At 39.7% G+C, this 21,885-nt stretch overlaps 1 protein-coding gene across 1 annotated transcript in view; it reads right to left on the bottom strand.

Annotated features, from left to right (window-relative positions):
- LOC306639823 (mas-related G-protein coupled receptor member X2-like) overlaps nt 1-21,885 on the bottom strand; it is a gene marked incomplete at its 3' end in the record, with an annotated part of 139,576 nt that overhangs the window by 80,974 nt on the left and 36,717 nt on the right. The window lies entirely within an intron of this gene.

Genomic DNA, 21,885 nt, shown 5'->3' with positions numbered 1-21,885 from the left:
ATTTATGCATGTTGATTTTATAGCCTGCTATTTTGCTGAATTCACTGATGAGGTCTACAAGTTTTATGGAGGAGTTTTTTGGATCCTCTAAATACAGAATCATGTCATCAGCAAATAGTGACAGCTTAAGTTCCTTTTCCTATTGTATCCCTTTAATTTCTTTAGTCTGCCTAATTGCTCTGACTAGAGTTTCGAGGACAATGTTGAATAGAAGTGGTGAAAGAGGACATCACTGTCTTGTTCCTGTTTTTAAAGGGAATGGTTTCAGTTTTTCTCCATTAAGAATGACGTTGGCCATGGGCTAAACATAAATAGCGTTTAAAATGTTCAGGTATGTTCCTACTATCCTATTTTTTCTAGTGTTTTGAGCATGAAAGGGTGTTGTATTTTGTCGAATGCTTTTTCTGCATCAATTGAAATAACCATATGATTCTTATCCTTAAGTCTATTGACATGATGGATTACATTTATTTATTTATGGATGTTAAACCATCCTTGCATTCCAGGGATGAACCCAACTTGATCATGGTGCACAATTTTCTTAATATGTTTTTGGATATTGTTTGCCAATATTTTGTTAAGAATCTTTGCATGTATATTCATCAAGGATATTGGTCCAAAATTTTCTTTCCTTGATGTGTCTTTTCCTGGTTTGGGTATGAGGGTGATATTAGCTTCATAGAATGTGTTTGGTAGGTTACCCTCCTTTTCTATTTCCTGGAATATCTTGAGAAGTATTGGAATGACTTCTACTTTGAAGGTCTTGTAGGACTCAACTGTGAATCCATCTGGTCCTGGGCTTTTCTTGGATGGTAGGTTTTTGGTGGCTTCTTCTATTTCATTGCTTGATATTGATCTGTTTAAATTGTGTATGCCCTCCTGGTTTAGTTTGGGAGGAGCATATGTCTCTAGAAATGTGTCAATGTCTTTGGTAGTTTCTATTTTGTTGGAATACAGATTTTCAAAGTAGCTTCTCATTATGTTATGTATCTCAGTGGTGTCTGTCATGATATTTCCTTTGTCATCATGAATTTAAGTAATTTGAGCTTTCTCTGTCCTTCCCTTTGTTAGTGTGGCTAAGGGTTTGTCTATTTTGTTTACTGTTTCAAAGAACCAACTTTTTGTTTTGTCAATTTTTGAATTGTTTCTTTTGTTTAAATTTCATTGATTTCAGCTCTGATTTTAATTATTTCCTGTCTTCTACTACTTTTGCTGTTATTCTGCTCTTCTTCTTCTAGGGTTTTGAGCTGTAATGTTAGGTCATTTAGTTATTGACTTTTCATTCTTTTCTGGAATGCACTCCATGCAATGAATTTTCCTCTTAGTACCACTTTCATAGTGTTCCAGAGATTTTGATATGTTGTATCTTCAATCTCATTGACCTCTAATACTTTTCTTATCTTCTCCCTGATGTTTTCTGTTATCCATGTTTCATTCAATAGCATATTATTTAGTCTCCAGGTGTTGGAGTAATTTCTGTTTTTTATTTTGTCATTGATTTCTACTCTCAGTCCATTATGATCTGATAGAACACAAGGCAGTATCTCTATTCTTTTGCATTTCCTGAGGGCTGCTTTGTGGCATAACATATGGTCTATTTTTGAAAAGGTTCCATATGCTGCTGAGAAGAAAGTGAATCCACTCATTGATGGATGGAATATTCTATATGTGTCTATTAAGTCTAGGTTATTGATTGTGTTATTGAGTTCTATGGTTCTTTGGTTGGTTTTTGTTTGGAAGATCTATCTAGTGGTGACAGCGGTGCATTAAAGTCACACAGCATTATTGTGTTGTGGTCTATTTGATTCCTGAAATTGAGAAGGATTTGTTTGATGCACAGGGATGCACCATTGTTTGGGCATAAATATTTACTATCGTTAAGTCTTCCTGATTTATAGTTCCCTTAAGCAGTATGAAATGTCCTTCTTTATCCCTTCTGACTAACTTTGGCTTGAGTTCCCTTAAGCAGTATGAAATGTCCTTCTTTATCCCTTCTGACTAACTTTGGCTTGAGTCCACTTTATCTGATATAAGGATGGAAACCCTCACTTTTTTACTGAGTCCCTGTGCATGGTAGGCTTTTTCTTATCCTTTCACCTTTAGTCTGTGGATGTCTTTTTCTATGAGATGAGTCTCTTGCAGGCAGTGTGTTGTTGGGTCTCTCTTTTTAATCCATTCTGCCAGTCTATGTCTTTTGATTGATGAGTTTAGGCCATTAACGTTCAGGGTTATTATTGAGATGTGATTTGTATTCCTAGTCATTTGGGCTTATTTTTGGTTTTTAGCTTGGCATGGTTTCTCCTTTGAGTGGTTTTTCTCTAAGGTAGTTCCTCCCTTTGCTGACCTCCATTGTTGTTTTTCATCTCCTCCTCATGGAATATTTTGTTGAGAACATTCTGTAGTGCAGGTTTTCTATTTGTAAATTCTTTTAACTTTTGTTTATCATGGAAGGATTTTATTTCATCTTCAAATCTGAAGAGTAGTTTTGCTGGGTATAGGATTCTTAGTTGACAACTATTCTTTCAGAGCTTGAAATATGTTGTTCCAGGCCCTTCTAGCTTTTAGAATCTGGGTTGAGAAGTCGGCTGCTATCCATATTGGTTTCCCCCAATATGTAATCTGATGCTTTTCTCTCGTGGCCTTCAAAATCCTATCTTTATTTTGAATGTTAGGCATTTTCACTGTAATGTGCCTTGGTGTGAATCTGTTGTGATTTTGTGCATTTGGTGTTCTGTAAGCCTCTTGTACCTGATTTTCCATTTAATTCTTCAGGTTTGGGAAATTTTCTGATATTATTTCAAAGAATAGGTTGTTCATTCCTTTGGTTTGTATCTCTGTGCCTTCCTCAATCCCAATAATTCTTAAATTTGGTCTTTTCATCATGTCCCATAGTTCTTGGAGATTCTGTTCATGATTTCTTACCATCTTCTCTTTTTGGGCAACTTTATTTTCAAGATTAAATATTTTGTATTCATTGTCTGAAGTTCTATCTTCCAAGTGGTCTAGTCTTTTGGTGATGCTTTCCATTGAGTTTTTTTATTTGGTTTATTGTTTCCTTCACTTCAAGGATTTCTGTTTGGTTTTTTTTTTGTTGTTGTTTTTTGTTTTTTTTTTTTTTGTTTTTTGTTTTTTTTAGAATCTGTGTCTCTTTGTTGAAATGATTTTTGCTTCCTTCAGTTGCTCTTTCAACTGCTTATTGGTATTATCATTCATTGCCTGAATTTGCTCTCTTATCTCATCCTTCGCTTCACAAATCATCTTAATCATGTATAATCTGAAGTCCTTTTCTGACATTTCTTCTATCATACTGTCATTGGATTCTATCAATATAAAATCTAGATTTGTTTGGATCATTTACTTCCCTTGTTTTTTCATGTTGTTCATGTATCTTCCCCTCTAGCAGTGCAGATCTGGGGTATTGCAGATTTCCCCCTATAGGCTTATAGTGGCCCCATAGGTTTCCAAAACCTTTTCTTTAAGGAGAGATCAATATTAGCAGTGCCCAATTCAGACACTATGCAATCCTAGACCAAATAGCCCCTATGAAGACGATAACAAAATTGTCATAATAAACAGAATATGTTCAAATATTATCTTCAGTATAACAAACAGATTTGCAATAAGGTCTGCAGTTTCTAATGGAGGACAAAGAGGATGCAGAGGGATGTAGAATCTAGCTGTTAATGGAATAAGAAAAAAATATACAGAAGTTCTAGATAATAGAAAGGGTGAGAGTGTAATCAAAAGAAATTGGATGTTATCATGCAAAAAGGAAGAAAGAGACTCTGAGGGAACAGGTAAACAAAAGGAAATGAGAACTAAAAAAAGTAAAGCAATAGAAACTTAAAATTGTTTAGTAAGGAGAAGAAAGAAAATCTACACTATGACAGTCATATAGTATTCAAACCTCCCAGTCTTCAGCATCCTGATGCATGAGAGTACCTGACAATGAGCTTCACATCTCCAGCAGGTGGCTCAGGAAGGTGTTTGCCCTACCTAAAGATCGGAGTTCCGGCTTCCGGGATTATCCAAGATGGCTGCTCTGGCTTCCAAATGTGTTAGCAAATGTGGAGCTGCAGCTCGGGGTGTGGACGTGGTCAGCTGGAGGCAGGATGTGCTTGGTCAGGCAGGGATCCTGGCAGTCGGGTGTGTTTGGTGTGGTTGCGGGATCCAGGAGGTCGGGTGCAATCAGTCGGTCTGGGGTCCCTGTGATAGGACGCAGTCAGTAGGTCTGGGGGTCCTGGCGGCAGGGAGCGGTCAGTCGATGTGAGGGCCCCAGAGGCAGGGAGTGATCGATCAGGCTGAGAGATCATGGAAACAGGGCTCAGTCAGTCTGGTCAGGGGTCCTACGAGGCCTAGCTGTTGTCTCAAAATGGCAGCAGCCACGTGTAGCCAAACCTGCAGGTACTGTGACAGAGAACTTCTAGGCAACAGCAGGGAGCTGGTGCTCCACTGGTGGTCTGCAGTCAGTCTGCTGGCAGCTGTCAGACAATCGGGAGGTGAACCTCGGGTGGTGGGCAATGGGTAGGTGAAAGGCAGGCTATGAACAGGCAAGAGGCAGGCAAATGGTGGATGATAGTCACCTGACAATGAGCAATCTGCACTCAGAAAAGGCGTCGATATGCTGGCAGACTGCAGGTGATCACAGCAGACAAATGGGGTAAACAGCAGGAAGTCGATAAGCAGAAAAAACTGCCTCACCAAGAAACAGATATCCTTGCTTGAAACCGGAGTTACAGAGCGACAAGAAACACAGCCTCCCTCTAGTCCGCCATCTTGGATCTTCCCCCTCTTTTCTTTATAAAGGTATTTTGCCTCAGGTATTTATTATAGTGATGAAAATCTAACCTTAGATTCAAGGACTGAATGCATCCATCATATGCTTTCTTAGAAAAACTAGCCCTGACTAGTCAGAAAAGGATGCAGAAGAAAACTACCACATGTATCATCACTACTCAGGGCACTTAACAGTATGTTAATCCATATTTAAGGTGTGATATATTTGTCTTCCTCATCAAATCAGACGTTCTCTGAAGATCAATTCATATGAGTTTTGTTCATTACTGTTCCCTAATATCTAACATGTGTTCCTTAAAGACCATCTATTGTAATATGCTGCTTCAACATAGAAAGAAACTGAAGTTAAAAGATTCAAAGGGATGTATCTGAGATCACACTATGACGAACAGGCCCAATACTGGCTGTGATCTCCTGAAGCCATATCTGAGACTTTCCCATAGTTCTCTGCCCCTTTATTCTTATGCCTGAAAAACACACCAAAATTTTTCACATGATCAAAGAGCCTGAGAGACTATCAGAGGCTAACAGCCAGGCTGGAAACAAACCAAACACTTTCCATTTTGTGAATAGTGAAAGAAAGCTAAGTACATCCCTCTAATAGAATTTTTAAAAATCAACAACAGAAAATTCTAGATGGCTTAGCAGAGATGCCCAGCACTTCCTTCTCTAAAGAAGCACCAAACAAAAGGTTTATAGCTGCATTTTGAGGAGCATGACCTTGGGAGAGCACTGGAAATCAGTAGGAAAGAGCCGGAAAATGAAGGGTTCAGAGACCTAGGACAACATGATAGAAAGAAAAACAAAATACCCCAGTATTAAGTGTAAGCTCAGGGGCATGGTTAGCAGCCAAATAAAATCGGACAGAAAGCGTCTGAAGCAAGCTTTTTTGGAATTTGGCTCTCAGGGGAAATTCCCAGTCCCCCCAGGGTACAGGTCAGATAGGGAGCTGGAGAAAATTGTGCATGGCCCTGGCTGCCCGAGGTCTTTATAGACCAGAATGGGCAGGGGTCCTGCTGAGTGACAGGTGGAGTTAAGGGAGTTTAGGGTCAACAGGTGGAATTAAGGGTCAATAGGTGGAGTTAAGGGTCAGTGGAGTTTTTTTTCCATTTGATTGATCACCGTTTGGCGCGTTGCCCTTCGTCTCAGTTGCTCTGCTCTCTCCTACAGTCGCCCAAATTCTGACCTAACATTAAGGGTGAAAGTGAGAGTTCCAGAAAACTCTATTAAGTGTGAAATTTGCCAATCCTGTCTTCTGGATAGTTTCACAATCCTCACAGGCTTGCAGCCCACTTAGATAAGTTGCCTGAAATCTATACAGTAGTCTTTCTTTGGAGAAGGACCGCATACCATCTCTCAGTGAACACCAGGGTACTGTAGCCAGAAGCCATCTTGAGAAATGAACTATTACCTGAGTTTGGATTGCTCTAGGGGTCAGAAATTCCTGCATAATCTCATCCCTGGGCTCCTCAGACATTCCACTCCACTGGTTTGAGGTAGCTGCCGGGGAAACTCAATTTAGCCTGCAGAGTAACTGTGACCTAAGCTTTCTGGGTGTCCTGAGTTGTAGAGAATGGTATGTTAGGAAATAGAAGGGAATGGAGTGCACCATCCTCAAGAACCAGGACCTTGAGGGCTTATCCCTGACTAAGGGTGTGTCCAATTGTCTGTGGACCCACCAGTTCCAAGACTGAAGGCAGCTGTTTGTGTAGTTCCCACAGACCCTCCCCACTGCACTAAGGTGAGGTGCCTGTTGCTGACAGGACAGGGAGGGAACACTGGGGTTCCTGTTAATGCTCTATCCACTAGGTCTCCTGGGGGGGCCTTGAGTTAATCTCTATTTCACCCTGCGTCACTTGTGACTCTTTGGGCTTAAAATCGATTTCATCTGATACAAATACAGCTTTCCCTGTTCTTTTTTTTTTTTTTTTTTTTCCCTTTCTCTTTCTATGGGATATTAGGCAGTGCTCTTTAAAGAAACAGAATCAACATGATATACTTATGAATGATTGTAAAAGGGGATTTAATGGCCCACATGATCAGAGGCTGAAGTGTCTCACAATTACATTCTCTAGCCAGGAGAGACAGTAACTGCTCAGTCCATGAAACCAGAACATAAGAACAAGAGGGACCAAAGATGCAATCTCAGTTCATGCTGAGGTCCAGCCCTAGCAGCGGTCGGGGGTCTTAGTGGATGGGAGGCGTGGGCATGGTGGAGAAACAGCAGACAGAGACACCAAGTGTTCTGAGGCTGAATCTCTATCTTTATTTTTCTGCCAACCTTTTTATACATTTTTTTCTTTACTAATGATTATATCATTTTATGGTTAGTTTAAAATAAGAAAAACCTTCAAAATTATAATCTATGCTTTTTCTCAAAGTACCCATTCCTCTGTATGACAGCCCAGACCAAAACAACCTTATTTCCCAGCTAGATTAAAACAATCTTGTCTCCCAGCTAAACTGAGGGCACCATGATCTGCCAGCCTTCAACCTCCAGAACAAACATGTCACTGGATATTCTGAGAAACCACCCCCATCATGAACTCCAGTGTTTAACAGTGAAAAGCTTCTACTATTATGAACAAAGGGCAAAGAAATCAACTTATAGTTAATATTTAGTCTTTTCTATTTCATTTAATGGTAGACTACAATCTTATTTTGATTCTCAAAAAATGAGACTAAACATAGGAAAAACAAATTATATTTATGACTAGCCTAAATATTTTTATTATGTAAAATATCTCTAGAATCAACTATTAAAGCTAGGAAAGCAATAAAGGCTAAAACTCCACATCCAAGCTCAGAGGAATGCCTCTTTATCCATCTATATTTAAAAATTATTATACTAATCACAGGCTCCTTTTAACTCGAGCATAGCTACAATTGTTTATTTTTATATATTTTATCTATGTATTACTACTACATTTTTATTGTGTACCATTTTGTGTCCCAATAGAGTAAAACCTTCCCGATGTTTTTCAAAAAGTTTCTAATGATATATTGATTACTAATATTAAAAAGCAACTACACAGGAGACATGCCATGCCTATGGCCTCCAAGAGGGAGGACGATCAACAGAACTGTGTCAAGTGTGGGAGTGGTAGGAAATAGATGTGGCAAGTTCAAAACCAAAGGCCTTAAATCTCCCTGGAGAATTGTGGGTAGGAATCCATGTTGGGAGAGTTGAAGGAGCTGAGTCGGATGTCCACAGGTGAAGCAGCTGCAATAGCCTCAGTCACTTGGTAAGAATCAAGCTTATGTCTGCTGCAGCTTCCTCCTTCTTCCCCTTTTTGCTCCGTCTGGGTCCCCAGCCTACTGGACAGTGATGCCCACATCCAAGGCAGGTTTACCCCTCAGTATGCTGCCTGGGAACACCTCATATACACTCAAAAATCCTTGATTGCAGGGCATTTCCTAGGTGTTTCTCAATTCAATCAAGGACAGTTCAGACTAACCATCACACACAGAAAATCATTTCCCATCCCTCCTCTTCCAGTCATCATGTGTCTCTGAAGCCAATGTGAGTCTCTTGTAAGCTGCATGTAGCTGAATTGGGAAGAAAATTTAAAATACTTCTTATCACCACTTTACTTGGAGATTTGGGTACAAAGAGAGATGTTCATGCAGATTCCAGGTAGGAAACATGAACTGACAACTGGGTGTCAGTAGGAGCTGATTAAAAGGAACTGGTAGGCTGGGCATGGTGGCAAATGCCTGTAATCCCAGCAGTTCGCAAGGCTGAGGCAGGAGGATCGAGAGTTCAAAGCCAGCCTCAGCAAAAGCAAGGTGCTAAGCGATTCAGTGAGACCCTGTCAAAATAGTACTGGTGGTGTGGCTCAATGGTCAAGTGCCCCTGAGTTCAATTCCTGGTACCTGCCTAAAAAAAAAAAAACTAATTGATATGATATCTCTTAATCCTATAATTAGCCATACAAGGTAAGTAATATAATTATCCTCATCTTACATATGAAGAAACAGAAGAACTTTATTGTGCTTCCATGAGCCCTAATGTTGGCCTATTTACTCATGGCACTGAACACAGTTAGTCTCTTTATTTTTAGGTATATATATATATATATTTCTTTGGCAATACTAGAGATTGAACCAAGGAGTATTCTACCACTGAGCTACCTCCCCAGCCTTTTTTATTTTATTTTTGAAATGGAATCTCATTGAGTTGCCCAGGCTGGCCTCAGACTTGCAATCCTCCTGCCTCAGGCACCCAAGTTGCTGGGATTACAGGCATGCAGCACCACAGCTGACTTTTATGTATATGTTTTCAAAATACATGTTAAAGAGTTTCTGGAAGGCCACAAAGCAAGTGGATTTCTGAGCTAAAATTTGAGTCCAGGACTGCCCTCCTCTCCCACTAACCCCTAGGCTCTCTAAAAAATCCAAGGCTAAATAAAACTTCAGAATGGTTCTGTTTGACATGAAACTAATTCAAATTAGTTTCCATCACTAAAAATTTGGACATTTCAAGTACAAACCTATATATTTGAAAAATAACGGAAGATCTAGAGACTTCAGTGTTACATTCCTATATGTCATTAGCCAAATGGAGCTAAAGACTACAACGTCCCGTCAATTAAATATGCATGCAGGAAAATAACATCCTGAGTTTATTTTTTATATTTTTAATTTATTTTTATTGTACACAAATGGGATACACACTGTTTCTCTGTTTGTACATGAAGTAGAGGAATACCATTTGTGTAGTTATACATTTACATAGGATAACAGTGTTTGCTTCATTCTGTTATTTTTTCCTTCCCCCCACACCTCTCACACCTCTTTTCCCTCTATACAATCCCTCCTTCCTCCATTCTTACCTCCCTCCCACCCCCTACTATGTATCATCATCCACTTATCAGCGAGATCATTCTTCCTTTGATTTTTTGAGATTGGTTTATCTCACTTAGCATGATATTCTCCAATTTCATTCATTTGCCTGCAAATGCCATAATTTTATTATTCTTTATGGCTGAGTAATATTCCATTATATATATACCACAGTTTCTATATCCTTTCATCAATTGAAGGGCATATACATTAGTTCCACAATCTGGCTATTGTGAATTGAGCTGCTATGAACATTGTTGTGGCTGCATTATTGTAGTATGCTGATTTTAAGTCCTTTGGAGGTATACACCAAGGAGTGGGATAGCTGGGTCAAATGGTGGTTCCATTCCAAGTTTTCTAAGTAATCTCCACACTGCTATCCAGAGTGAATGCACTAATTTGCCCCCCACCAGCAATGTATAAGTGCACTTTTTCCCCACATCCTTGCCAACACCTGCTCTGGCTTGTATTCTTGATAATTGCCATTCTAATTGGGGTAGTTTTGATTTGCATTTCTCTTATTACTAAAGATGTTGAACATTTTTTCATATATCTGTTGATTGCTTGTACATCTTCTTCAGTGAAGTGTCTGTTCATTTCCTTAGCCCATTTGTTGATTGGATTATTTGTATTCTTTTTTTTTTAATAATGTATTTTTTTAATTGTAAACAAATGGGATACATGTTGTTTCTCTGTTTGCACATGGCATAAAGGCATACCATTTGTGTAATCATAAATTTACATAGAGTAATGTTGTTTGATTCATTCTGTTATTTTTTCCCTTCTCCCCACCCTTCCCACCCCTCTTTTCCCTCTATACAGTCCTTCCTTCCTCCATAATTGCCCCCTTCCCTAACCCTAACTCTAACCCTAACACTAACCTTTCCCTTCCCCCATTATATGTCATCATCCACTTATTAGCGATATCATTCGTCCTTTGGCTTTTTGACATTGGCTTATCTCACTTAGCATGATATTCTCCAATTTCATCCATTTGCCTGCAAACGCCATAATTTTATCATTCTTTATGGCTGAGTAATATTCCATTGTGTATATATATATATACATATATATATATATATATATATACCACAGTTTCTTTATCCATTCATCAATTGAAGGACATCTATTTTGGTTCCACAGTCTGGCTATTGTGAATTGAGCAGCTATGAAAATTGATGTGGCTGTATCTCTGTAGTATGCTGATTTTAAGTCCTTTGGGTATAGGCCAAGGAGTGGGATATCTGGGTCTAATGGTGGTTCCATTCCAAGCTTTCTGAGGAATCTCCACACTGCTTTCCAGAGTGGCTGCACTAATTTGCAGCCCCACCAGCAATGTATGAGTGTACCTTTCTCCCCACATCCTCGCCAACACCTGTTGCTTGTATTTTTGATAATCGCCATTCTAATTGGGGTGAGATGGAATCTTAGGGTGGTTTTGATTTGCATTTCTCTTATTACTAGAGATGTTGAACATTTTTCCATTTGTTTGTTGATTCCTTGTAGATCTTCTTCTGTGAAGTGTCTATTCATTTCCTTAGCCCATTTGTCGACTGGATTATTTGTATTCTTGGAGTAGAGTTTTTTGAGTTCTTTCTAGATTCTGGAGACTAGCGTTCTATCTGAAGGATGATTGGCAAAGATATTCTTCCACTCTGTAGGCTCTTTCTTCACATTGCTGATAGTTCCCTTTGCTGAGAGAAAGCTTTTTAGTTTGAATCTATCCCAGTTATTGATTCTTGCTTTTATTTCTTGTGCTATGGGAGTCCTGTTAAGGAAGTCTGGTCCTAAGCCGACATGTTGAAGATCTGGACCTACTTTTTCTTCTATAATCTGCAGGGTCTCTGGTCTGAATCCAAGGTCCTTAATCCATTTTGAGTTGAGTTTTGTGCATGGTGAGAGATATGGGTTTAATTTCATTCTGTTGCATATGGATTTCCAATTCTCCCAGCACCATTTGTTGAAGAGGCTATCATTTCTCCAATGCATATTTTTGGCACCTTTGTCTAGTATGAGAAAATTGTATATATTTGGGTTTGTGTCCGTGTCCTCTATTCTGTACCATTGATCTACCTTTCTATTTTGGTACAAATACCATGCCGTTTTTGTTACTATTGCTTTGTAGTAGAGTTGAAGTTCTGGTATTGCAATACCCCCTGTTTCACTCTTCCTGCTAAGGATTGCTTTAGCTATTCTGGGTTTCTTATTCTTCCAGATGAATTTCATAATTGCTTGCTCTATTTCTGCAAGGTACGTCATTGGGATTTTAATTGGAATTGCATTGAATTTGTATAGCACTTTAGGTAGTATGGCCATTTTGACAATATTAATTCTTCCTATCCAAGAACATGGAAGATCTTTCCATCTTCTAAGGTGTTCTTTAATTTCTTTCTTTAGTGTTCTGTAGTTCTCATTGTAGAGGTCTTTCACCTCTTTTGTGAGATTGATTCCCAAGTATTTTATTTTTTTCGAGGCTATTGTGAATGGGGTAGTTTTCCTAATTTCTCTTTCTGAAGATTCATCACTTATGTATAAAAATGCGTTGGATTTATGAGCATTTATCTTGTAACCTGCTACTTTACTGAATTCATTTATGAGTTCTAAGAGTTTTCTGGTGAAATTTCCAGGTTCCTCTAAATATATAATCATGTCATCAGCGAACAGGGATAGTTTGAGTTCTTCTTTTCCAATTCGTATCCCTTTAATTTCTTTGGTTTGTCCAATTGCTCTGGCTAGAGTCTCAAGGATGATGTTGAAAAGAAGTGGTGAAAGAGGGCATCCCTGCCTTGTTCCAGTTTTTAGGGGGAATGTTTTCAGTTTTTCACCATTTAGAATGATATTAGCCATGGGCTTAGCATAAATGGCCTTTACAATGTTAAGGAATATTCCCACTATCCCTATTTTTTCTAGTGTTTACAGCATGAAGGGGTGCTGTATTTTATCAAATGCTTTTTCTGCATCTATTGAAATAATCATGTGATTCTTAACTTTAAGTCTATTGATATGGTGAATTACATTTTGATTTCCTGATGTTGAACCAACCTTGCATCCCTGGGATGAAACCCACTTGATCATGGTGCACTATCTTTTGAATATGTTCTTGTATGCGATTTGCTAAAATTTTATTGAGAATTTTTGCGTCGATGTTCATTAAGGATATTGGTCTGAAATTTTCTTTCCTTGATGAGTCTCTGTCTGGTTTAGGTATCAGGGTGATATTGGCTTCATAGAATGAGTTTGGGAGGGTTCCCTCCTCTTCTATTTTATGGAATACTTTGAGAAGTATTGGAATGAGCTCTTCTTTAAAGGTTTTGTAGAACTCAGCTGAGAACCCATCTGGTCTCGGACTTTTCTTTGTTGGTAGGCTTTTGATGACTTCTTCTATTTCAGTACTTGAAATTGGTCTATTTAAATTGTGTATGTCCTCCTCATTCAGTTTAGGCAATTCATATGTCTCTAGAAACCTGTTGATGTCTTCGAAATTTTCTATTTTGTTGGAGTATAGATTTTCAAAATAGCTTCTAATTATGTTTTGTATTTCAATCGTGTCTGTTGTGATATTTTCTTGTTCATTCTGAATTTTAGTAATTTGGGTTTTCCCTCGTCTTCTCTTTGTTAGTGTGGCTAAAGGTTCATCAATTTTGTTTATTTTTTCAAAGAACCAACTATTTATTTTGTCAATTTTTTGTATTGTTTCTTTTGTTTGAATTTCGTTGCTTTCAGCTCTGATTTTAACTAATTCCTGTCTTCTACTACTTTTGGTGCTGGTCTGTTCTTCTTTTTCTAGGGCTTTGAGCTGTAGTGTTAGGTCGTTTATTTGTTGAGTTTTACTTCTTTTACTAAATGCACTCCATGAAATAAATTTCCCTCTAAGTACTGCTTTCATAGTGTCCCAGAGATTTTGATATGATGTTTCTTTGTTCTCATTTACCTCTAAGAATTTTTTAATTTCCTTCCTAATATCTTCTGTTATTCATTCATCATATAATAGCATATTGTTTAATCTCCAGATGTTGGAATAGTTTCTGTGTTTTACTCTTTCATTTATTTCTAACTTCAATCCATTATGATCTGATAGAATACAAGGTAGTGTCTCTATCTTCTTGTATTTGCTAACAGTAGCTTTGTGGCATAATATATGGTCTATTTTAGAGAAGGATCTATGTGCTGCTGAGAAGAAAGTGTATTCACTCTTGGTTTGATGGTATATTCTATAAATGTCCGTTAACTCTAAATTATTGATTGTGTTATTGAGATCTATGGTTTCTTTGTTCAATTTTTGTCTGGAAGATCTGTCCAGTGGTGAGAGAGGCATGTTAAAATCACCTAGTGTTATTGTGTTATGGTCTATTTGGTTTCTGAAATTGAGAAGGATTTGTTTGACATACATGGATGAGCCACTGTTTGGGGCATAGATGTTCATGATTGTTATATCTTGCTGATTTATGCTTCCCTTAAGCAGTATGAAATGACCTTCTTTATCCCTTCTGACTAACTTTGGCTTGAAGTCCACATTATCGGAAATGAGGATGGATACTCCAGCTTTTTTGCTGAGTCCATGTGCATGGTACGTTTTTCCCCATCCTTTCACCTTTAGTCTATGGGTATCTTTTTCTATGAGGTGAGTCTCTTGTAGGCAACATATTGTTGGATCTTTCTTTTTAATCCAATCTGCCAGTCTATGTCTTTTGATTGATGAATTCAGGCCATTAACATTCAGGGTTATTATTGAGATATGATTTGGTTTCCCGGTCATATGGTTCATTTTTAAAATTTTATTTATTTATTTATTTGACACTACTTGGTTCTTCCTTTATTTGACAATTCCTTTAGGATAATTCCTCCCTTTGCTGATTTGCTTCTTTGTTTTTCATCTCTTCCTCATGGAATATTTTGCTGAGAATGTTCTGAAATGCTGGCTTTCTTTTTGTAAATTCTTTTAGCTTTTGTTTATCATGAAAGGATTTTATTTCATCGTCAAATTTGAAGGTAAGTTTTGCTGGGTATAAGATTCCTGGTTGGCATCCATTTTCTCTCAGGGCTTTAAAAATGTTGTTCCAGGCCCTTCTAGCTTTTAGGGTCTGGATTGAAAAGTCTGCTGATATCCGTATTGGTTTCCCCCTGAATGTAATTTGGTTCTTTTCTCTCACAGCCTTTAAAATTCTGTCTTTATTTTGTATGTTAGGTATTTTCATTATAATGTGCCTTGGTGTGGGTCTGTTGTAATTTTGTGTATTTGGAGTCCTATAAGCCTCTTGAACTTGATTTTCCATTTCTTTCTTCAGATTTGGGAAATATTCTGATATTATTTCATTGAATAGATTGTTCATTCCTTTGGTTTGTTTCTCTAAGCCTTCCTCAATCCCAATAATTCTTAAATTTCGCCTTTTCATGATGGCCCATAGTTCTTGTAGATTCTGTTCATGATTTCTTACCATCTTCTCTGTTTGTTCAACTTTCTTTTCAAGGTTAAATATTTTGTCTTCAATGTCTGAGGTTCTGTCTTCCAGGTGTTCTATCCTACTGGATATGCTTTCTATGGAGTTCTTAATTTAGTTTATTATTTCCTTCATGTCAAGGATTTCTGTTTGGTTTTTTTTCAATATCTCTAACTCTTTATTGAAATGATCTTTTGCTTCCTGTATTTGCTCTTTTAACTGTCAATTGGTGCGATCATTCAGTGCCTGCATTTGCTCTTTCATCTCATCATTCAGTGCGTGCATTTGCTCTTTCATCTCATTGTTTGCTTCCCTGATCATTTTAATTATGTACTTTCTGAACTCCTTTTCTGTCATTTCCTCTGCCATGCTGTCATTGGGTTTTATTGATGTAACATCTAGATTTGTTTGCGACATTTTCTTTCCTTGTTTTCTCATATTGTTCAGGTATCAGTGGACCGCTGAGATATTGCTGATTTCCTCTATTGACTGACAATATCCTTGAAGATTTCTATATATATCCCCTCTTAGCCTTCAGTAGGCTGAAGTCTTGGAGGAAGTTGATAATGTGGTGCTCCACAAGGAAGCTGCCTCTCTAGGAGTGGTGACCTTCAGGTGGGGTATATTCCCTGCTAGTGGGCAGAGGTGCCTCCACTTGTTGACCAATGGTCATCCAAAGGGGAACTAGGCTGCGGGCTGAGGCAAGGCCTGTTTTGGCCTGTGTCTCTGGTTTTACCGTTCTTTTGGGGAAACCTCACCCGGCAGGGAAGCCTCACCCAGTGTTGAGGACTCACTGGTCAGTTCCCCTCCTAGAGGTTCCCCTCACTTTACAGCTACCACCTGGTCTGGGCTGCCTTCCTCTGCAAAGTTCCCAGGGGCCCGGCCCTACCTCGTGGGCCTGGGAGCCTCACCCTTCGCAGATGAGTCTCCTTAGTCTGCCCCTCCTCAGAGAATCTGCCCGCAGTCCTGGAACCTTCACTCCACCCCTAAGCGTGTCTCTGTGGGGCTCTTCCACCAAGAAGCCTCCTAGATCCTGGGACCCTGCTCTGCACCTAATCGCCTGGCTATGTGGCCCCTCCTCTGAGCAGCCACCTGGGGCCCCGTACAATCGCTCTGAGTCCCAGAGACCGGCTGCACGCCTCTTCCTCCAGACAGCCGCCCAGTATTTCGGTGCGGTCACTAGGAGTCCGAGCAACTCACTGTGTGCATCCACCTCCCACCAACCACCCGTAGCCCTGGGCAATCACTCCGATTCAAAGTGCCCCGCCCTGTTCCTCCTCTTCCTCCAGGTAACCCCCCGGGTGTTCAAGAGTGGTGCTCTGAATGGCTCTGAATCCATGTGACCCATTGCACGCCTCCTCTGGGCAGCTGCCCGTACCTCTGGTGCAGCCACTCGAGACCAAGCGACCCACCGCGCTCCTCCTCCAGGCAGCCCCCCTGTGTTCAGGAGCTTTCGCTTTAAGTCCAAACAACTCACCACTTGCCTCCTCCTCTGAGCAGCTGCCTGGAACTCTAATGCAGTCACTGCGAGTCCAAACGACCCGCCGCGCTCCTCCTCCTCCTCCTCCTACTCCTCTGGGCAGGCCCCGGTGTTCATAAGTGGTCTGAGTCCAAACAGCTTGCCGCACCGCTTCTCCTCTTGCAACCACCTGTAGCTCTGGTGTAGTCTCTCCGAATCCAAGCAGCCACGCTCCTCCTCCTCCTCCTCAGGGTAGGCCCCGGTGTTCTGAGTCCACACAGTCTCCTCGCCGCTCCTCCCCTGGGCAGCCACCGGAGCCCCAGTGGTTGCTCCGAGTCCCAGCGCTGTGCTGAGCGGCCTCCTCTATGATGCTCCCAGTTGTCCGAGTTCACTGCTCCAGCGGGGGGAGGGGTGTCTCGCCGGCAGCTCTACTTCACAAAGTTCCCTGTGTTCCGGGACCCCCGTCCCATCCGGGACGCCTCCCCAACGGGAGAGACTCACCCGGCTGCTTTGAGTTGGTCCCAAGTCTCTCAATATCTCCTCTTTTGAGTCCTGAGTCCTAGAGCAACATGAAATGCAGCCACCCTCTAGGCCGCCATCTTGAAACCGGGTTATTTGTATTCTTGGTGTAGAGTTTTTTGAGTTCTTGATATATTCCGGAAATTAGTGCTCTATCTGAAGTATGAGTGGCAAAGATATTCTCTCACTTTGTAGGCTCTCTCTTCACATTATTGGTAGTTTCCTTTGCTGAGAGAAAGCTTTTTAGTTTGAATCTATCCCAGCAATTGATTCTTGCTTTTATTTCTTGTGCTATGGGAGTCCTCTTAAGGAAGTCTGATCCTAAGCCAACATGTTGAAGATTTGGACCTACTCTATCTTCTATAAGATGCAGGGTCTCTGGTCTGATTCCAAGGTCCTTGATCCATTTTGAGTTGATTTTTGTGCAGGGTGAGAGATAGGGATTTAGTTTCATTCTGTTGCATATGGTTTTCCAGTTTTCCTAGTAACATTTGTTGAAGAGGCTATATTTTCTCCATTACATAATTTTGGCCCCTTTGTCTAGTATGAGAAAATTGTATTTATTTGGGTTTGTTTCCATGTTCTCTATTTTGTACCATTGATCTACCTGTCTATTTTGGTGCCAATACCATGCTGTTTTTACTATTGCTTTGTAGTAGAGTTGAAGTTCTGGTATTTCGATACTCCCTACTTCACTCTTCCTGCTAAGGATTGCTTTAGCTCTTCTGGGTTTCTTATTCTTCCAGATGAATTTCATGATTGCTTGCTCTATTTCTGTGAGGTATGTCTTTGGGATTTTAATTGAATTGCATTGAATCTGTATAGCACTTTTGGTATTTTGGCCATTTGACAATATTAGTTCTGCCTATCCAAGAACATGGGAGATCTTTCCATCTTTCCAATGATATTGGCTTCATAGAATGAATCTGGGCGGGTTCCCTCCTCTTATTTTCATGGAATACTTTGAGAAGTATTGGAATGAGTTCTTCTTTAAAGGTTTTGTCGAATTTGACTGAGAACACATCTGGTCCCAGTCTTTTCTTTGTTGGTAGGCTTGGGATGACTTCTATTTCATTCCTTGAAATTGATTTATTTAAATTGTGTATGTGTTTCTGGTTCAGTTTAGGTATTTATATGTCTCTAGAAACCTGTTGATGTCTTGGGGATTTTCCATTTTGTTGGAGTAGAGATTTTCAAAATAGCTTCTAATTATGTTTTGTGTTTCACTCGTGTCTGTCGTGATATTTCCTTGTTCATTCTGAATTTTAGTAATTTGAGTTTTCTCTTTCCTTTTCTTTGTTAGTGTGGCTAAGGGTTTATCAATTTTGTTTATCTTTTCAAAGAACCAACTATTTATTTTGTCAATTTTTATTTTGTTTGTTTCAATTTCATTGATTTCAGATCTGATTTTAACTATTTCCTGTCTTTACTACTTTTGGTGTTGCTCTGTTGTTCTTTTTCTAGGACTTTGAGCTGTAGTGTTAGGTCATTTATGTGTTGATTTTTTCTTCTTTTATTGAATGTGCTCCATGAAATAAATTTTCCTCTAAGTACTGCTTTCATAGTGTTCCAGAGATTTTGATATGATATTTCTTTGTTCTCATTTACCTCTAAGAATTTTTTAATTTCCCTCCTGATGTCTTCTGTTATCCATTCATCATACAATAGCATATTATCTAATCTCCAGGTGTTGGAGTAGATTCTGTTTTATACTCTGTCATTTATTTCTAATTTCAATCCATTGTGATCTGATAGAAATCAAGGTAGTATCTCTATCTTCTTGTATTTCCTAATATTAGCTTTGTGGCATAAAATATGGTCTATGTTAGAGAAGGATCCATGTGCTGCTGAGAAGAAAGTTTATTTTCTCTTTGTTGGATGTTTATTCTATAAATGTCTGTTGAGTCTAAATTATTGATTGTGTTATTGAGATCTATGGTTTCTTTGTTCAATTTTTGTTTGGAAGATCTGTCCAGTGGTGAGAGAGGTGTGTTAAAATTACCTAGTATTATTGTGTTGTGGTCTATTTGATTTCTGAAATTGAGAAGGATTTGTTTGACATACATGCATGAGCCACTATTTGGGGCATAGATATTGATGATTGTTATGTCTTGCTGATTTATGCTTCCCTTAAGCAGTATGAAATGTCCTTCTTTATCCCTTCTGACTAACTTTGGCTTCAAGTCCATGTTATCTGATATGAGGATGGATACTCCGGCTTTTTTGCTGTGTCCCCATGCATGGTATGTTTTTTCCCATCCTTTCACCTTTAGTCTGTGGGTATCTCTTTCTATGAGGTGAGTGTCTTCCAGGCAGCATATTTTTGGATCTTTCTTTTTAATCAAATCTGCCAGTCTATGTCTTTTGATTGATGAGTTCAGGCCATTAACAGGGTTATTATTGAGATATGATTTGTATTCCCGGTCATTTGGCTCATTTTTATTTTTTGACTTGACTTGATTTCTCCTTTATTTGACTATTCCTTTAGGATAGTTCCTCCCTTTGCTGATTTGCATCATTATCTTTATCTCTTCCTCATGGAATGTTTTGCTGAGAATGTTCTGTAATGCTGGCTTTTTTTTTTTAATAAATTCTTTTAGCTTTTGTTTTTCATGGAAGGATTTTATTCATCATCAAATCTGAAGGTAAGTTTTGCTGGGTATAAGATTCTTGGTTGGTATCCATTTTCTTTCAGGGCTTTAAAAATGTTGTTCCAGGCCCTTCTAGCTTTTAGGGTCTGGATTGAAAAATCTGCTGATATCTGTATTGGTTTCCCCCTGAATGTAATTTGATTCTTTTTCTCTCAGCCTTTAAAATTCTGTCTTTATTTTGTATGTTAGGTATTTTCATTATAATGTGCCTTGGTGTGGGTCTGTTGTAATTTTGTGTATTTGGAGTCCTATAAGCCTCTTGTACCTGATTTTTCATTTCATTCTTCAGATTTGGGAAATTTTCTGATATTATTTCATTGAATAGATTGTTCATTCCTTTGGTTTGTTTCTCTAAGCCTTCCTCAATCCCAATAATTCTTAAATTTGGGCTTTTCATAATATTCCATAATTCTTGTAGGTTCTGTTCATGATTTCTTACCATTTTCTCTGTTTGGTCAACCTTGTTTTCAAGATTAAATATTTTGTCTTCAATGTCTGAGGTTCTGTCTTCCAGGTGTTCTATCCTATTGGTTATGCTTTCTATGGAGTTTTTAATTTGGTTTATTGTTTCCTTCATTTCAAGGATTTCTGTTTGGTTTTTTTTTTTTCAATATCTCTAACTCTTTATTGAAGAAATGATCTTTTGCTTCCTGTATTTGCTCTTTTAACTGTCGATTGGTGTAATCATTGAATGCCTGCATTTGCTCTTTCATCTCATCATTTGCTTCCCTGATCATTTTAATTATTTACATTCTGAACTCCCTTTCTAACATTTCTTCTGCCATGCCGTCAATGAATTTTATTGATGTAACATCTAGATTTGTTTGGGACATTTTCTTGCCTTGTTTTCTCATATTGGTCAGGTATCAGCGGAATGCTGAGATATTGCAATTTTCCTCTATTGGCTTATAGTGTCCCTGTAGATTTCCGTTAACTCACCTCCTAGCCTTTAGTCTTGGAGGAACTTGATAATGCAGTGGTCCACAAGTAATATGCCTCTCTAGGTGTGGTGGCCTTCAGGTGGAGTATATTCCCTACTAGTGGGCAGAGGCGCCTCCCCTTGTTGACCAATGGTCATCCAAAGGGACCTACACTGCAGGCTGAGGAAAGGCTTGGTTGGGCCTGTGTCTCTTGTTCTACCGCCCTTGTGGGAAAGCCTCACCTGGCAGGGACGTCTTGCTGGTCAGCTTTCCTTCTAGAAGTTCCCCTTGATCCAGATCTACTGTCTGGGCTGGGCAGCCCTCCTCTGCAATGTTCCCAGGGACCCCGGACCTACCTTGTGGGCCCGGAGCCTTGCCCTGCACTGAAGCTTCTTGTTGGGTGGCCCCTCCTCAGAGAAGCTGCCTCTGTCCTGGAACCTTCAATCTGCCCCTAAGCATCTCTCTGTGTGGCTCCTCCTCTGAGAAGCTGCCTAGGGTTCTTGGACTGTGCTCCATGCCTAATCATCTGTCTTGTAGCTCCTCCTCTGAGAAGCTGCCTACGATCCTGGCTGTGCTGTGCTCCAAGTCCAAGCATCTCACTGGGCAGCTCCTCCTCCAAGCAGCCACCTGGGATTCCGGGGCAGTCACTCCCAATCCGAGCATCTCGCTGAGTTGCTCCTCCTCTGAGAAGCTGCCTAAAATTCCGAGTTTTCGCTCTGCGCCCGAGCATCTTGCTGAGCGGCCCATCTCTACAATGCTCCCGGTTGTCCGAGTTCAATGCTCCAGTGGGGGTGGTGTGGGGGGTTGTCTCCTTGGGCAACTCTATTTCACAAAGTTCCCTGCATTCCAGGACTACCTCCCCAATGGGAGAGACTCACCCAGCAGCTTTGAGTTGGTTCCAAGTCTCTCAAAACTTCATCTTCTTGAATCCTGCGTCCTGAAGTGACATGAAATGCAGTCACCCTCTAGTCCACCATCTTGAAACTCGAACATCCTGAGTTTAGTTGTGGGTCTGCCACTCTATGGTCATTTGATCTTGGGCAACTATTTTATTTTTCTCAAGGCCTCAGTATCCCCATCTGTAACACAGGACAGTGGAACAGTGGGTTGATGCTCTAGCCCTTACATTTTAGAAGGAAACTGCCAGAGATTTAGAGTCAAGTAGCACCAACAATTAACTGACTCTGAGTTAAGGTCAGCAAGACTCTGTCGTCCTTTCACCATGGAGTCAATACTCAGCCGCCAGTCTTTGACTT

This window comes from Sciurus vulgaris, assembly GCF_902686455.1.
Source record: "Sciurus vulgaris genome assembly, chromosome: 11".
NCBI classification, from domain to species: domain Eukaryota; kingdom Metazoa; phylum Chordata; class Mammalia; order Rodentia; family Sciuridae; genus Sciurus; species Sciurus vulgaris.
This window is presented reverse-complemented; position numbering and strand designations above follow the sequence as displayed.